Below are 13,122 nucleotides of genomic sequence, written 5' to 3'. Positions count from 1 at the left end.
CTTCCCTAGGAGGAGGTGGTATTAGCAAAATATCATGATATAGATTTCTTAGATGTCTTTTTTTTTTTTCAACCCTGAAATGTATAATATACATAAACATGTAGTAACGTTTATTAGATAATATAATAACGTCAATACTTTTAAAAATGAAAGTGACCTTTTGAGCTGCTGAGCTTGAGCATTTGATTTAGAAATGCTAAAATAAAGCAAGAAATTAGTCTTAAAAAGACACTAGAAAAGTGTAATGCATCATAAATATGACTGCATAAAATCACGTGTGAAACCACAGTCAAACATCCTGTATTCTGACACTTGGAAGGAACCTGTGACAGTGTGACCACACACACACCAGTTGAGCTCTACATTAATGAGGCAAGCGTCAACGCCGTGAACAACCTACAGTCACGCAGTGTTTACATTACAAAACTAATTGGGTTTCATTAAAATCAGCAAAGCTGTCTGTGCTGGAAAGACATGTCTGTGACGATTCAAAAAGTAGGCTCTCATATCAGCTACTTTTTATTATTTATATTTTCTAAATCACACTGCAGATTTACCACAGTCCAGCATAATCACTACCGGCTGTCGGATGACACCGGTTACTCAGCATATACCGTCATACCGCCCAGCCCTGACGTTCAGCAGATCTCTATAAGAGCATTACATATGGGTTTGAATATCAAGGCTTGTGTGTAATCATAACACGCTAATCGGAACAGATGGGATTGACCGTGATCTCTGGACCAGTGATGTCACTTCTCTCCTCATTGATAAGAGCTGCGTGCCCAGGCATGAGGAGAGAGAGAGAGATAGAGAGAAAGAAAGAGAATGAATGCACTGATCACACCATCACAGAAGATGAGTAATCATCACTAACACCCTCGTCACCGCCTGTGCTCCGAACTTACATTAGAGAACATTTCCATTTACCGTTACGGGAAAGAAATGTTTTCTGAGAGCCCTGGAAGAGCGCTACCATTTAACAGTCTGACGTTCCACTACTGCTCATTTATTATCATCACAGATCTCCTGAAAGGTCATTTAAATCTGGCTGAATGCAGGACTGCTCAGAATCCTGCGTGACACGTCCTCTGAACGGATAAGCGTGCGCTGGCAGGGCCGTGACATGATCACTGCATGATATCGAGCTCAGAGCGATGCTGCTGAAAACCGCCCGGAGAATCATGTCTGGGCATGTCCGAGTCTGTCCTTCAGGGGAGCGGCCACAGACAGACTAATGTTGTCATGTCCAACCCGACCGTGTGATAATTTTATTTTAGCCTTATTACAATTGACAAATGAGTTTTCGTTTTAGTTAACAGTATTGTGCTTGAACGGTCAAATACACCAACGTGTGTCAAAATGCCGTCTTTAGCCCTATTCGGGCGGGACTAGTTTAACATGGAGAGGTGGGGTAAAGTAATTATTACCATCTCAGTTATCATTACGGACAATGTCAGTAAAGATTACGGCGACTTTTACCTTCAGTAAAAAGGTCTGGAAAAATGACCTCAGGTAATGCTAATCCCGTGCGAATAGACCCGCTGTAAACATGTACGTAAATATTCCGTCATTTCCTGTTTAAAAGTAGTTTTCCGCTGTTTTTCAAGTATGGAGACGCTTGAAAAAGCATCCAGTTGCGTTCTAGACGCTGGGACGAGTCTGTGGCAAAACTCAAGTGTTTTACACACACCATTCAGATCAGAAAGAAGATCGAAGCACTTGTTAGAGGCACGCACATCTTTTAGTGTTAGGTAAGTGCCTATTACCAACACAATCCAATCTGAAGTTAATTAATACATCATTCGACCGGACATAATAGGTTATATTTGTTTGCGCACATGATATCAGGAAGCAACGTAATACACACATGACGACAGGAGGGAGACGGCGATGCGCAAATCGAGTTACACCTCCCACTTCTGCTAGTTTTACTGAGAGATCTTATCCCGTGCGAATTGGCCATTAATATCACAGACGTCCTGTGGTAAAATTACATTACTCCATCTACCCTTGTAAAGTTAATCCCGTCCGAATAGGGGTTTTGCCAGTATATTTGTGAAACACAGTAGTTTATTCTTCAGTGAACACAAACAGTTGAGAAATAAAACGCATGTGTATCAGTGTATTGGATCCGTGCATTCGGTCTTAAAGTGACAGCAGCCTAATATTCCTGCTTCAGTCTGTCTCATTAAAGTCCACCTGAAATCAAAATTTACCCTATTTACTTTAACGCATATTACTAGTCTTGTGGTGAACAATTAATCCGTGCAAGTTAATACACAGAAAAAAAAATTGTTTGCCGTCGTAATCTTTAATCAAAATCTGAAAAGTTTCTTCCCGGTCTGGAATGTCGTTCCTTTTCTGATGACGTCAGCTTGACGGCTTGAGTTGAAACGCTTAACCACTCCTCAAGCCGTTAGTCTGCTATGAGCGAGAGAGGGAGAGGAGGAGCGCTAAAGTAAAACCCTGCCCTCTGTTCAATATTACGTCACAACACTGGAGAAAAGTCGTTTGCAACTTCCAGTTCACGCTTTTAACGTTGTTCAAAAAAAAAAAAAAGACAGAAAAATCACTCACTGCTCTTGCCTGAATAACTTGTAATTTTAAAAATAAATGCATATATTTAAAATGTACACAGTAAAGACTATGGAGTTTTTTTTGTGTGTACATTTCACTACTTTATACAATTTATGCATTTCTAGTGCTTGAAGTTTTTCAGGCATTTCATTTGTGTCTGTTCTATTGTATACTTCGTCCTATTGCTTGCAATTAGCTTCTTCGTTCTCATTTTATCACTGACTGTTTACTTGTTTTCAGTAAGCCTGAGAGTTGAGTCAGTTGTCAGATTTTTATCATTGAAACTCTCGTGTGTAGGACTAATTTCTTATGCATTTCATCCCAAGCCTCTGTTGCTAATTCCAAAACATCATTTTAGAGCTTGTAACAGAGGCTTGAGCGACCGATATGTAGACTTATGCTGTTATATAAGAGAGATGCAGACTATTGCAGTAATTACAGCGAGAGAGAGAGAGAGAGATTGATTATGTGTGAATTACCTGAATCTGTGCGTCTCTCAACAGGAGCCTTTCTACGATTATAAAACAGTAAGTTTAACTGCTTCAAGAACAGTGACGTTACTACCTCACAACTGAGAAATGATACGTAGCTTTTCAGCTGCAAAACTATTTTACTAATAAAGTTGCGGGCTAAGTTTGAGTGCATGTTTCTGTGTGTGTGTGCCTGTACTGTATGTGTCTGTACTGTATGTGTGCACATTTGTATGAGAGAGAGAGCGTACTTTCAATAGATAAATGTAATTTAGTGGGAAAATATGGAAATAGTTTGCCATTTTTATCATCGTTTGTTATATCCATTTGCATGGTCAATGTCTTTGTGGTTTCTTCTGCTGTTGTAGGCTGCGAGGACCTTTGAAATAAGAGAAATCATTTGCCGAAGTGATATGAAACTGTACTGTGGTCAAGACCTGCCTGGAGCTACTTTAGCTGTGCCTTTACCAGAAAATAAAGGTTAGCCAACCGTGCTGAGAATTCTGGGCCGAAAATGGTTAGTAATCCTGCTGTGCCGTACCAGTCTAAAGCGGAAATATAACTGGAACCATTCGGCCCGACGGTGGTAAAGCAGCTTTAAAATGTTTGTCAACCAAACAGAATCAAGCATTCAACAGCCCTGAAACACAAATGTAAAGGGGTCATGAGCTTTTAAAATTATTTTATAATGCTGTCTGAGGTCAACTTATGACGTTCGCTTGGTTTTTACATTCAAAAACATAAAAATGAATCAGTAATAGGCTATTTTCTACCCTGGTTTTGAGCCTAGCTCCTGAAACGCTCGGTTTTTATGGGCGTGCCGCATTGAAGACTTGGAAGTAAACGCCCACTGCTATGATTGGATAACAGTTTTGCATATTATAATGAGTTTCATGTAATGTGCGAATCGGTGGGCGGGGCTAAACAGGCAGTGTTGAAGTAGGCGTTGATCTTCTGCGGAGGCGGGGTTTGAAACCCTTTGACGTCATAGATCCCCACTAGTGCTGCATGATTAATCATATTGCAATCGCGATGTCAAGCCTACGCGATTATATGACGCAAAATGCTGCGATTTTATATTAAATAAACAAATTAGCACTGTTAACGCAATTAACGCAGCATCTGTTAATTTTTGCCATCCTTTGGCTAGTGTTACATGATCCCGCTCTTATTCATGCAAATGCTTTTAAACCATTCATGTGCGATAAGACAAAAAAAGAACGCGCTGCCTGTGAATGTCCTGACTGTGACACACAGAAAGACTCGCGCTAATATCGTGCGTGCGCACAAAACAGTATGCCAGAATACAGTTCTCTTTCGAGCTTGAACGAACAATAACACACACAATTATGCCAAAATGTCTTTTTGTCGAGGATCTTCATAACATAAGAGTAGTCTTATGATGAACGTGAAGAGTTGTGACTCGTGAGAGAATGAGGCGCGTGTGAGATCCGCGTCTCTGACAGCAGCGGCTGGTCTTAAAGGGACAGTACACAGTAGCCACTAATTATATCTGTCGCTAAAGTTAATCAAAGAACAAAGGGAACAGAGAAAAACACTCACTGCTCTTGACTAAAGAACTTTTTTCTTTAGGCAGATTATCACTAATCTGTGTGTGCATTTATTTTCCTTGAGAACCAAGCAAGTTGACTTGTTTATTATATCGCAATCGCAATATTGACCTCTATCGCAATATGACATTTTCCCCAAATCGTGCAGCCCTAATCCCCACTTTGAAAAACCTGTCGTTCGCTGTGCCTGGTGTCAATAAAAGCTTTTATTGGACTAAGATGGACGTTTTCAATTCTGAAACTTACAGGATATTCTTATAGTATGATGATGACCTCTTATATGTCAAAAGCTCAAGGAAAATTAGATTTCTCAGTTCATCACCCCTTTAAAGAATTAACAAAAGAACATTTGTTTTTTTAATCAAACAAAGCAAAGGTTTTAAGAATTCTGACTGACAAGGAATGACCCGCATCTCAAATATCTGGTACAATGTGCTCCTGGAAGACAGACATACCTGGGTTTAAACTCAAAGGACGATCTGAATCTCTAGGGAAGATATCAAGGCAACTGACAAAGCCTGTTATGTAAATAGATTTCATTATTGCATATACACGGCTGTGTTTGTGCATTGAGGATTCCTAACAAGAGGAAAACCACTACAGAGAAGAACAAATAGAGCCTGAATCAGTCTGCCTTAAATAACACACTAATATCATCTCATAACCCGCCACCATGAACCAAACGTTAAAGCCAGACTAAACCATCCAAACATGCTGTGCAGGAGGAAGGTGAAAATCACAAAGAGGAGGCAGAGACTCTCCACCCCTCCATCACCCCATCCATCCATAAAGCATGAGCTGAGATCTCAGCAGGAGGCAGACACACACACACAGCACACACACACACACAGCACCTGCTACGGCTGCTCTTTATACTATAGCGATGGGGGGGGATTTGATTCACTGGGACATCATTATACTTTTTCAAATCGAGCTGATCATTAATTTGTACTGAAAGCATAACTGGATCATACAATCACAGATAAATGCCAATCGCCACATTAAACTCAGGTTTCACCTTGAGTAGTAAAAGAATGACTTTGCAGTCGTTCGTGGATAAATGGATTACTTGATGAGAACTGATAAACATTTGTTAGGAGTCACAAAAAGGATTTTGGCTATAGGCACCAGGATAATGATAAAAAATATATAATAATAATAAAAAAAGAAATACTAGAGATGCACTGATATGAAAATTATGGCCGGTACAGATAATTCTTTATATTTGAGGGCCGAAACCTGATATATTGGCAGATAAAACTAAATCCAATGTTGGATATTGTTGGATATATATATAATTTGAGACCCTGATTACAAAAACAAAAGTCTCACCATTAAAAGCCATGTCCCAAGCACACAATTATGATGTTCTCATTATGTTATGTATCCTATATGACAGACTTGCGCTGCACATGTTGCACTTAAATGTATTTTCCTTTTCAAAGTGATATTTCACTCAGTCATATTTCAAGCATTTCAAAACCATCATGGCGAACAGTGCGCATCTGAAGCGTCTCAGCTGAAGGAAATAGAAACATTATTTAATAATCGGCTTTAATATATCGGCCACATTTTCTTATTGGGCCGATAACAGTAACATTTAAAATTAACATATAATTGCCCGATACGGATATGGCGGCCGATATATCGTGCATCCTTAATAAATACATTTATTGACTGTCTATTAGGAGTTAATGTATAGGTTAAAAATAAACATTTTCAACAAACAAGTTACAATTTAAGTTTTTAATTGCCAACACACACACGTATATTAGTAGCTAAACAAATGAATTTTGAGCTAAGCAGAACACAAAATATTTATAATGACATGGAAATGTCCATAATTAAGATTGTATTCATTTCTAAAACTTTTTTATAGGCAAAAATTGAATATATAATTTTAAAAGGCGTTCTCATTGGCACAGTTTCAACGTCCACAGCATCAAGAGAATGGCTCCAATCTTGTCGACTATTTTCATTATTGATTTTTTATCAAAGACTATAGAATAACACAAGACTCGTATTGTTTTGAATGGGGAAAATCGCAACGCTCAATATGGCGGAATAAGTCCCGCCTTCTAAATCAGAGCCAATCGCCGACTGGTAAAGTCATCGCGTCACTGACGTTACCGTTAGAAGCTCCGGTTCCTATAGAAACAGTCAGACGCGCGCTTCCACTGCGCATTAGCTTGATCCAGCCTGAAAAATGTCATTTTCTGTAATGAATCGAGCATTTGGAAACTAAATTTATGAGATAGTTGTTGTCCGATTTCATTGGTGATTTCAAACTTGGCGAACAGTTTTGGAGAATTTGATGTTTCCCCATTCAAAGAGACAGGAGCTGCACTTGCACGGCCGAGAGGCGCTTCAAAGATGGCCGCCAGGTGAAATGACTTGTCTTAAAGGGACTTTGTTTTTATCACTTGGTCATTGAAGTCCTAAATGTAATTATTTGAAAAGGGACAAAGGTCAAAACACTGGCATCCCTGTGTCACACTGGGACTGACTTTTGCAATAATTTGTAATAAAACAACAAATTCCAACAGTCCAGGAATATGAAGGATCTCTCCCAGTAGCCACGATGGTAAGAGCTTGCAGTCGTGCCTGGGGGAGGGTAGACCTCTGGGCTCGGGTTGCACAGTTCAGGACGTAAGGGGAAGCACATCCTCAGGATTTCAAGCTACAGTCACAATAGCATCTCCTTCACCTGAACACGCAGTGCCTCACTTCCTTTGGTCCTTTCTTTTCGGGGTCTAGCAAACAAACATGCTCCCCAAGAAATGGACACAATAGCCTGACTGTAGATTAAACGTGCTTATGTGCTTTACTTTATTAATTAAATTATAATATATTACCTTTCATGTAGTGTGTAATAAAGCTGATTGTGAGAGTAATAGATCTACAAAGTTTCAAAGTGCACGATAAATAAAGTTATCGTCTCCGAAATGAAAGAAGCAATTCTGAACTGCATGAAACAAGGCGTCAGTAATTCCAATCTTACTTCCTGTTCGAACCTACATAGGTTTGTAACAAATTTACATAATGCCCACCTATGGTCTTCATTGGCTGCCTGCGAACAACGCCTACTTTGCCCCGGCCTCAAATACTATAGTTGTAGCGGAGACTGGAAGAATTTGGTTTGCTCGTTTTCTGCACTGCGAAAGCAAATCCACTTTGCATGCGCTTCCAAAGGATGAGGACTCGTGCTCGACTTGATACGGTACAACCGAAGCCATCGTTACGGTTCGTTTCACTGTGTATCAAGTGATGAGGAAGATCCGTAGCTGAAATTCTGATATTTTAATGAGCGATTAGTTTCTGACATGTGCTGTAAGCAGTCAACCAATCACAACAGACTGGGTCATCTGACCAATCAGAGCAGAGTAGACCAATCACAACAGACTGGGCCACCTGACCAATCAGGGCAGAGTAGACAGAATCACAACAGACTGGGTCATCTGACCAATCAGAGCAGAGTAGACCAATCACAACAGACTGAGCCATCTGACCAATCAGAGCAGAGTAGACCAATCACAACAGACTGGGCCACCTGACCAATCAGGGCAGAGTAGACAGAATCACAACAGACTGGGCCATCTGACCAATCAGAGCAGAGTAGACCAATCACAACTGACTGAGCCATCTGACCAATCAGAACAGAGTAGACCAATCACAACAGAACAGACTGAGCCATCTGACCAATCAGAGCAGAGTAGACCAATCACAACAGACTGGGCCATCTGACCAATCAGAACAGAGTAGACCAGTCACAACAGAACAGACTGAGCCATCTGACCAATCACAACAGAGTAGACCAATCACAATAGGAACAGACTGAGCCATCTGACCAATCACAACAGACTGAGCCATCTGACCAATCAGAGCAGATTAGACCAATCACAACTGACTTGACCAATCAGAACAGAGTAGACCAATCACAACAGAACAGACTGAGCCATCTGACCAATCACAACAGACTGAGCCATCTGACCAATCAGAGCAGAGTAGACCAATCACAACAGACTGAGCCATCTGACCAATCAGAGCAGAGTAGGCTCTCAGAAAGGAGGGGTTTAGAGACTGGATCCACTCAAATGAGAGTGTTTTTGACCTTGAATGGATTATAGGGGCACTTTAATATAAAGCAAAGTCTGCTACAGCATCCCAGCAGCATCTGTGAGGCGTTAGGATAGAGTTTATGTGGGACCCTGCTGATTCGGTATTACTCCAGCGCGGTGCTCGAGGAGCTGAGCAAGGCACCGGTGTAGAGTTACATAAGCTCGGCTGCCAGGCATTTTAATCAGCCGACTGCTTTTCAGACGTCATACGATAACAGCGCTAAGTGAACATCCTGGAAACGCTTGTGGTCAGAGTGCCACCTTTCCTGAAGTGCTGATTCATCACTGAGACACGAACCCTGCGGGAGGACATGTGCGGAGAAGCACGGTCTGCATATTTCTGTCCCAGATACAGCACAGGAAGAACACTTATACACAGCACACTTGCACACACATCCCTGCATATACCAGCGGAGATATAGGCTTACACAGAGGTTTACAGAGCAGCTCGTATAGATGCTAGCTGTGCTGTGCGCTGAATTATTGATCAGCTGCCGCCGCCGCCCTTTTCCGGTCTTTTCTGGCCCAACATGCCCCTGAACTACATACTCAACTATATCATTACAAACACACCCGCTTGATCAGTAAAAACACAGATGTGTTACTATGCTACTAACGTATCATCATTTAATGTATTGGCTCAGGACATGGTGAAGGTGATGATAGTGGAGTTCACTGTAATACAGTTCTCCACACAGACAATAATGTAATCAGTTGTAATGGCAGTCAAATGAGGCTTTTTTCCAGTTCAGTTGACTGTGAGAAGATTTGCCTTGATACTAATGTGCAGTCTTCACAGTATTTAATCATGTCACTGCATAATTACATTTCTTTTAGCAGATTAAAAAGCTTTGCAATGTCAAAATTCTAGCAAACATAAGAATATCATCATCAAATCAGTGATTAGCATTTTTCCACTACCGGGCAAATGTTTGGAATAATTAAGTGTTTTTTTTTTCTTTTTCTTATGCTCACCGAGGCTGCATTCATTCAGTCAAAATACAGTAAAAACAGTTAGCCTATATTGTGAAATATTATTCCAATTTAAAAAGAACTGTTTTCTATTTGAATATATATTACAATTTAATTTATTCTTGTGATGCACAGCTGAATTTTAGCATCCAGTCTCCAGTGTTACATGATCCTGCAGAATAGGGCTGCACAATATATTGGTTTACCATCGATATATCATGATGTGTGCTGTGCTGTCAAGTATAGGATTATAGTTGATCCGTACGGACCAGGCACCACGGCTCAAATCGCAAGAAAACACATGCGTATCATTATGGATCTGTGCATCCGGTCTTAAAGGGGTGGTTGATTATGATTTCACTTTTCTAACTTTAGTGAGTGTGTTTTTTTTTTAGCTTAAACAACATCTGCAAAGTTACAACGCTCAAAGTTCAAAGCAAAGGGAGATATTTGCTTTTAAAGAAACAGTTTAAGGACTACACGACATTCCTCCAGGGTTAGTGACATTCACTAACCCTAAAATTTACATAAACCCCACCCCCGGAACACGATTTATAGATTGTCAAGGCAGAATATGCTAATCAATCAACATAAAAGGCTAAAAGTTTTTGAAATTTTTCAGTGCGTGTGTGTGTGAGGTAAAAGGACACAAGCTGTTGTAGCTCCGCCCTCTGTGCCGGGAGCAGCAGCTCATTTGCATTTAAAGGGACAGACACAAAAACGGTGCGTTTTTGCTCACCCTCAAAAAGTGACACTTTTAACATGCTGTGTAAAAATATCTGTGGGGTATTTTGAGCCAAAACTTCACATACACACTCTGGGGACATCAGAGACTTATTTTACATTACGTTAAAAGTAAAAGAGCATTATACAACCCCTTTAAAGTGACAACAACCTACTATTCCTGCTGCAGTCAATGTTAATCAAACAACAAAATAAAAAAGAGAAAGTTAATTTTGTAGCTTTAAAAAAAAAAAAAACCTGACGCAATGTCATTTTATATTTGATTATTCAATTCCTGTCCCTGAATACTGTTAAGGCTATTTGTATCTTTGTTCTATTGTATTGATCTATGCTTGCAATTTTCTATGCAGATTCACTCCCCTACAAAATCATCTCAATCATTTTAGAATTATTAATTGTTTCCAAAATGAGCTATACAAGTCATCTGGGAATTTTCCTTTCATATTGAAATTTCTATATTACTTCAGGAATCATCCTTATATGCTGATTTGCTGTTCAAGAAACATTTCTGAATATTTGAAATAAATGCTGTTTATTTAAATCTTATATTTATCAAAAAAATATATATTTCCTCAAAAATATTGAGAGACCAGTATTTGAGGACTATATGCAGCATGGCCCAAAATCTGTACTTTAAAAAGCACTGGAAGATATCAAAAGAAAATCTGCTCATTAGCATAACCCCGGAGAAATTATTGATGTATGCAGCAGCTAATGCTGAATTCCCCCTCCAGATGATCTAGCTATCCATTAAATGCAAACACATGAAACTGGGTCTACACGACACGGCCCCTTCTTGCTGACGCAGCTGCTGCTGAGGATATATATCGTGCTAATAAATACGAGTATGAAGATGTTGACTAAGGAATGACTGTGCGTGAATCTTCAGAGAGTCTAAGGCCACGCCCCCTGGCCTGTCATCATCCAGACACTGAACATATAATTTGCATTGTCACCAGGGAAACACCGCGTGACGCTCGAGCCGCCACTTCCCGAATCAAAGTGCAATGCGAAGCGATCAAGCCCAGCAGCCATTGAAGGTGCAGATGAATGTTTTACCACTAGCCTTGCCTCAATGATGTCTAGAAAAAAAGAAAAAAAAACTACAAGATAGTGAGATTAACATCAAATTTAGAGGTCTAGAATACAATAGCCACCGTCACTTTTTCAATGACATACTACTCGCATTGACGGGAATATCTGATTCACATTTCCACATATGAATGAGGCCTGAAACCAATCAGAGAATATCAGAATCCATGTGCTTTTTTTCCTGCTTACACGTTCATGGGTCGTATCCGATCTGTGTCACACGAAAGGAAAAAACTAATTCGGAATTGGATCACTTGAACCGTGCAATGTAAATGCGGCTTAATTTGAAGAATAAACAATACTTCTAAAGCATTTATTAATCTTAGTTAACTTAGCACAATGCACTCTGAACTAACATGAATGAACAAACAATGAACGACTGTATTTTTATTAAAGGTACAATATGCAAGAATTTTTTGCCTCTAGAGGGCGCTACATTCCAAACAACAACAACGGCGTAGCTTGATGACGATGTGAAGGAGTGTGGAATGATGGGAACTGTCGTTTTAAACTCCACCGTGGATGTAAATCAGTCAGACGGGAATCGAAAAATCATGTTCATGGATGAGGTTAAGTTTTATTTTTATAATGACATGCTTTTTGTGGCGAGGGGGGCGTGGTTCAGCGCGGTCTGTAATGGGAGAGAGAAGAGACGAGCGTCCCGCAAGTAGGTCAAGTGGAAATGACGAACACCTGTGTCTTATTGCTGTGATCCGCGTGGAGAGACCGCTTATAAGCCGCGCTGGAACGAGAGAGAGACTGGAGAGAAAATTGGACGCAGAGAAAGAAAACCGGTGGATCCGAGCTCATTTTTGAACTGTTTTGTGCCGTCGCGGTTGCCACGGTGAATGCGCGTTGTGCGCGACTTTTGTTTGTTTTGTTTTATTTTAATAAAGTACGAGTCCCAGTCACGCTGACCCCTGTCTTCTTCCTTCCTGACTCTTGAACCTCATCACACTTTTATTTCATTAAAATGAATTAACCGCAAGAAAAGTAAGGTTTAACACTACATTGGTTATCATGGATGTTACTGTATGTCGAATTCATTGTTGTGATAACGCGGCGCAGTTTTACGTGTTCTAAACAATTTGTAAATTGTAAAATTGTAAAAGTACATTCGAACATACCCACATCATTTGCCAAAATACTGATTAATCTTTATGTATAACACATGCTATATTTACATGGCCATAAACACCAGACGTGATAAACAATGTCAATAAACTAAACACAAATCTAAAGCAATAATACTTCCCTTACATAAACATAACTATTACCGAATGTTACATTTGGAAAATATAAAATTAAGCATGCTTTGTCGACAGAACCAGCTGCAATCGGTAAAGAATAATTGTGTTCCATAACGACTGCACGAAACAAGCTAACGTCTGTTGCTTGATAGACGCTACAACTACAACTTCCGCATTTGTCCAGGACTCCACGCAGTACGAGCGGAAACCGAGGGTAACGCGGATATGACGCCATTGACTGGCGACTCCCAGCTCCCCCCTGCTCTAACGCCCCGTTTCCTTGGTTAAAATCGCAATTTTCTCACGAACATTTGGGATATTGTAA

The 13,122-nt window shown here is 40.1% G+C and overlaps 1 protein-coding gene across 4 annotated transcripts in view; it reads right to left on the bottom strand.

Annotated features, from left to right (window-relative positions):
• The window catches only part of csnk1g1 (casein kinase 1, gamma 1), a 56,430-nt gene that overhangs the window by 33,192 nt on the left and 10,116 nt on the right, over nucleotides 1-13,122 (bottom strand). The gene's annotated exons all lie outside the window — the stretch shown is intronic.

This window comes from Rutilus rutilus (genome assembly GCF_951802725.1).
Source record: "Rutilus rutilus genome assembly, chromosome: 3".
NCBI lineage: Eukaryota > Metazoa > Chordata > Actinopteri > Cypriniformes > Leuciscidae > Rutilus > Rutilus rutilus.
Note: the sequence above shows the minus strand (reverse complement) of the source record. Positions and strands in the feature narration are given on the sequence as shown.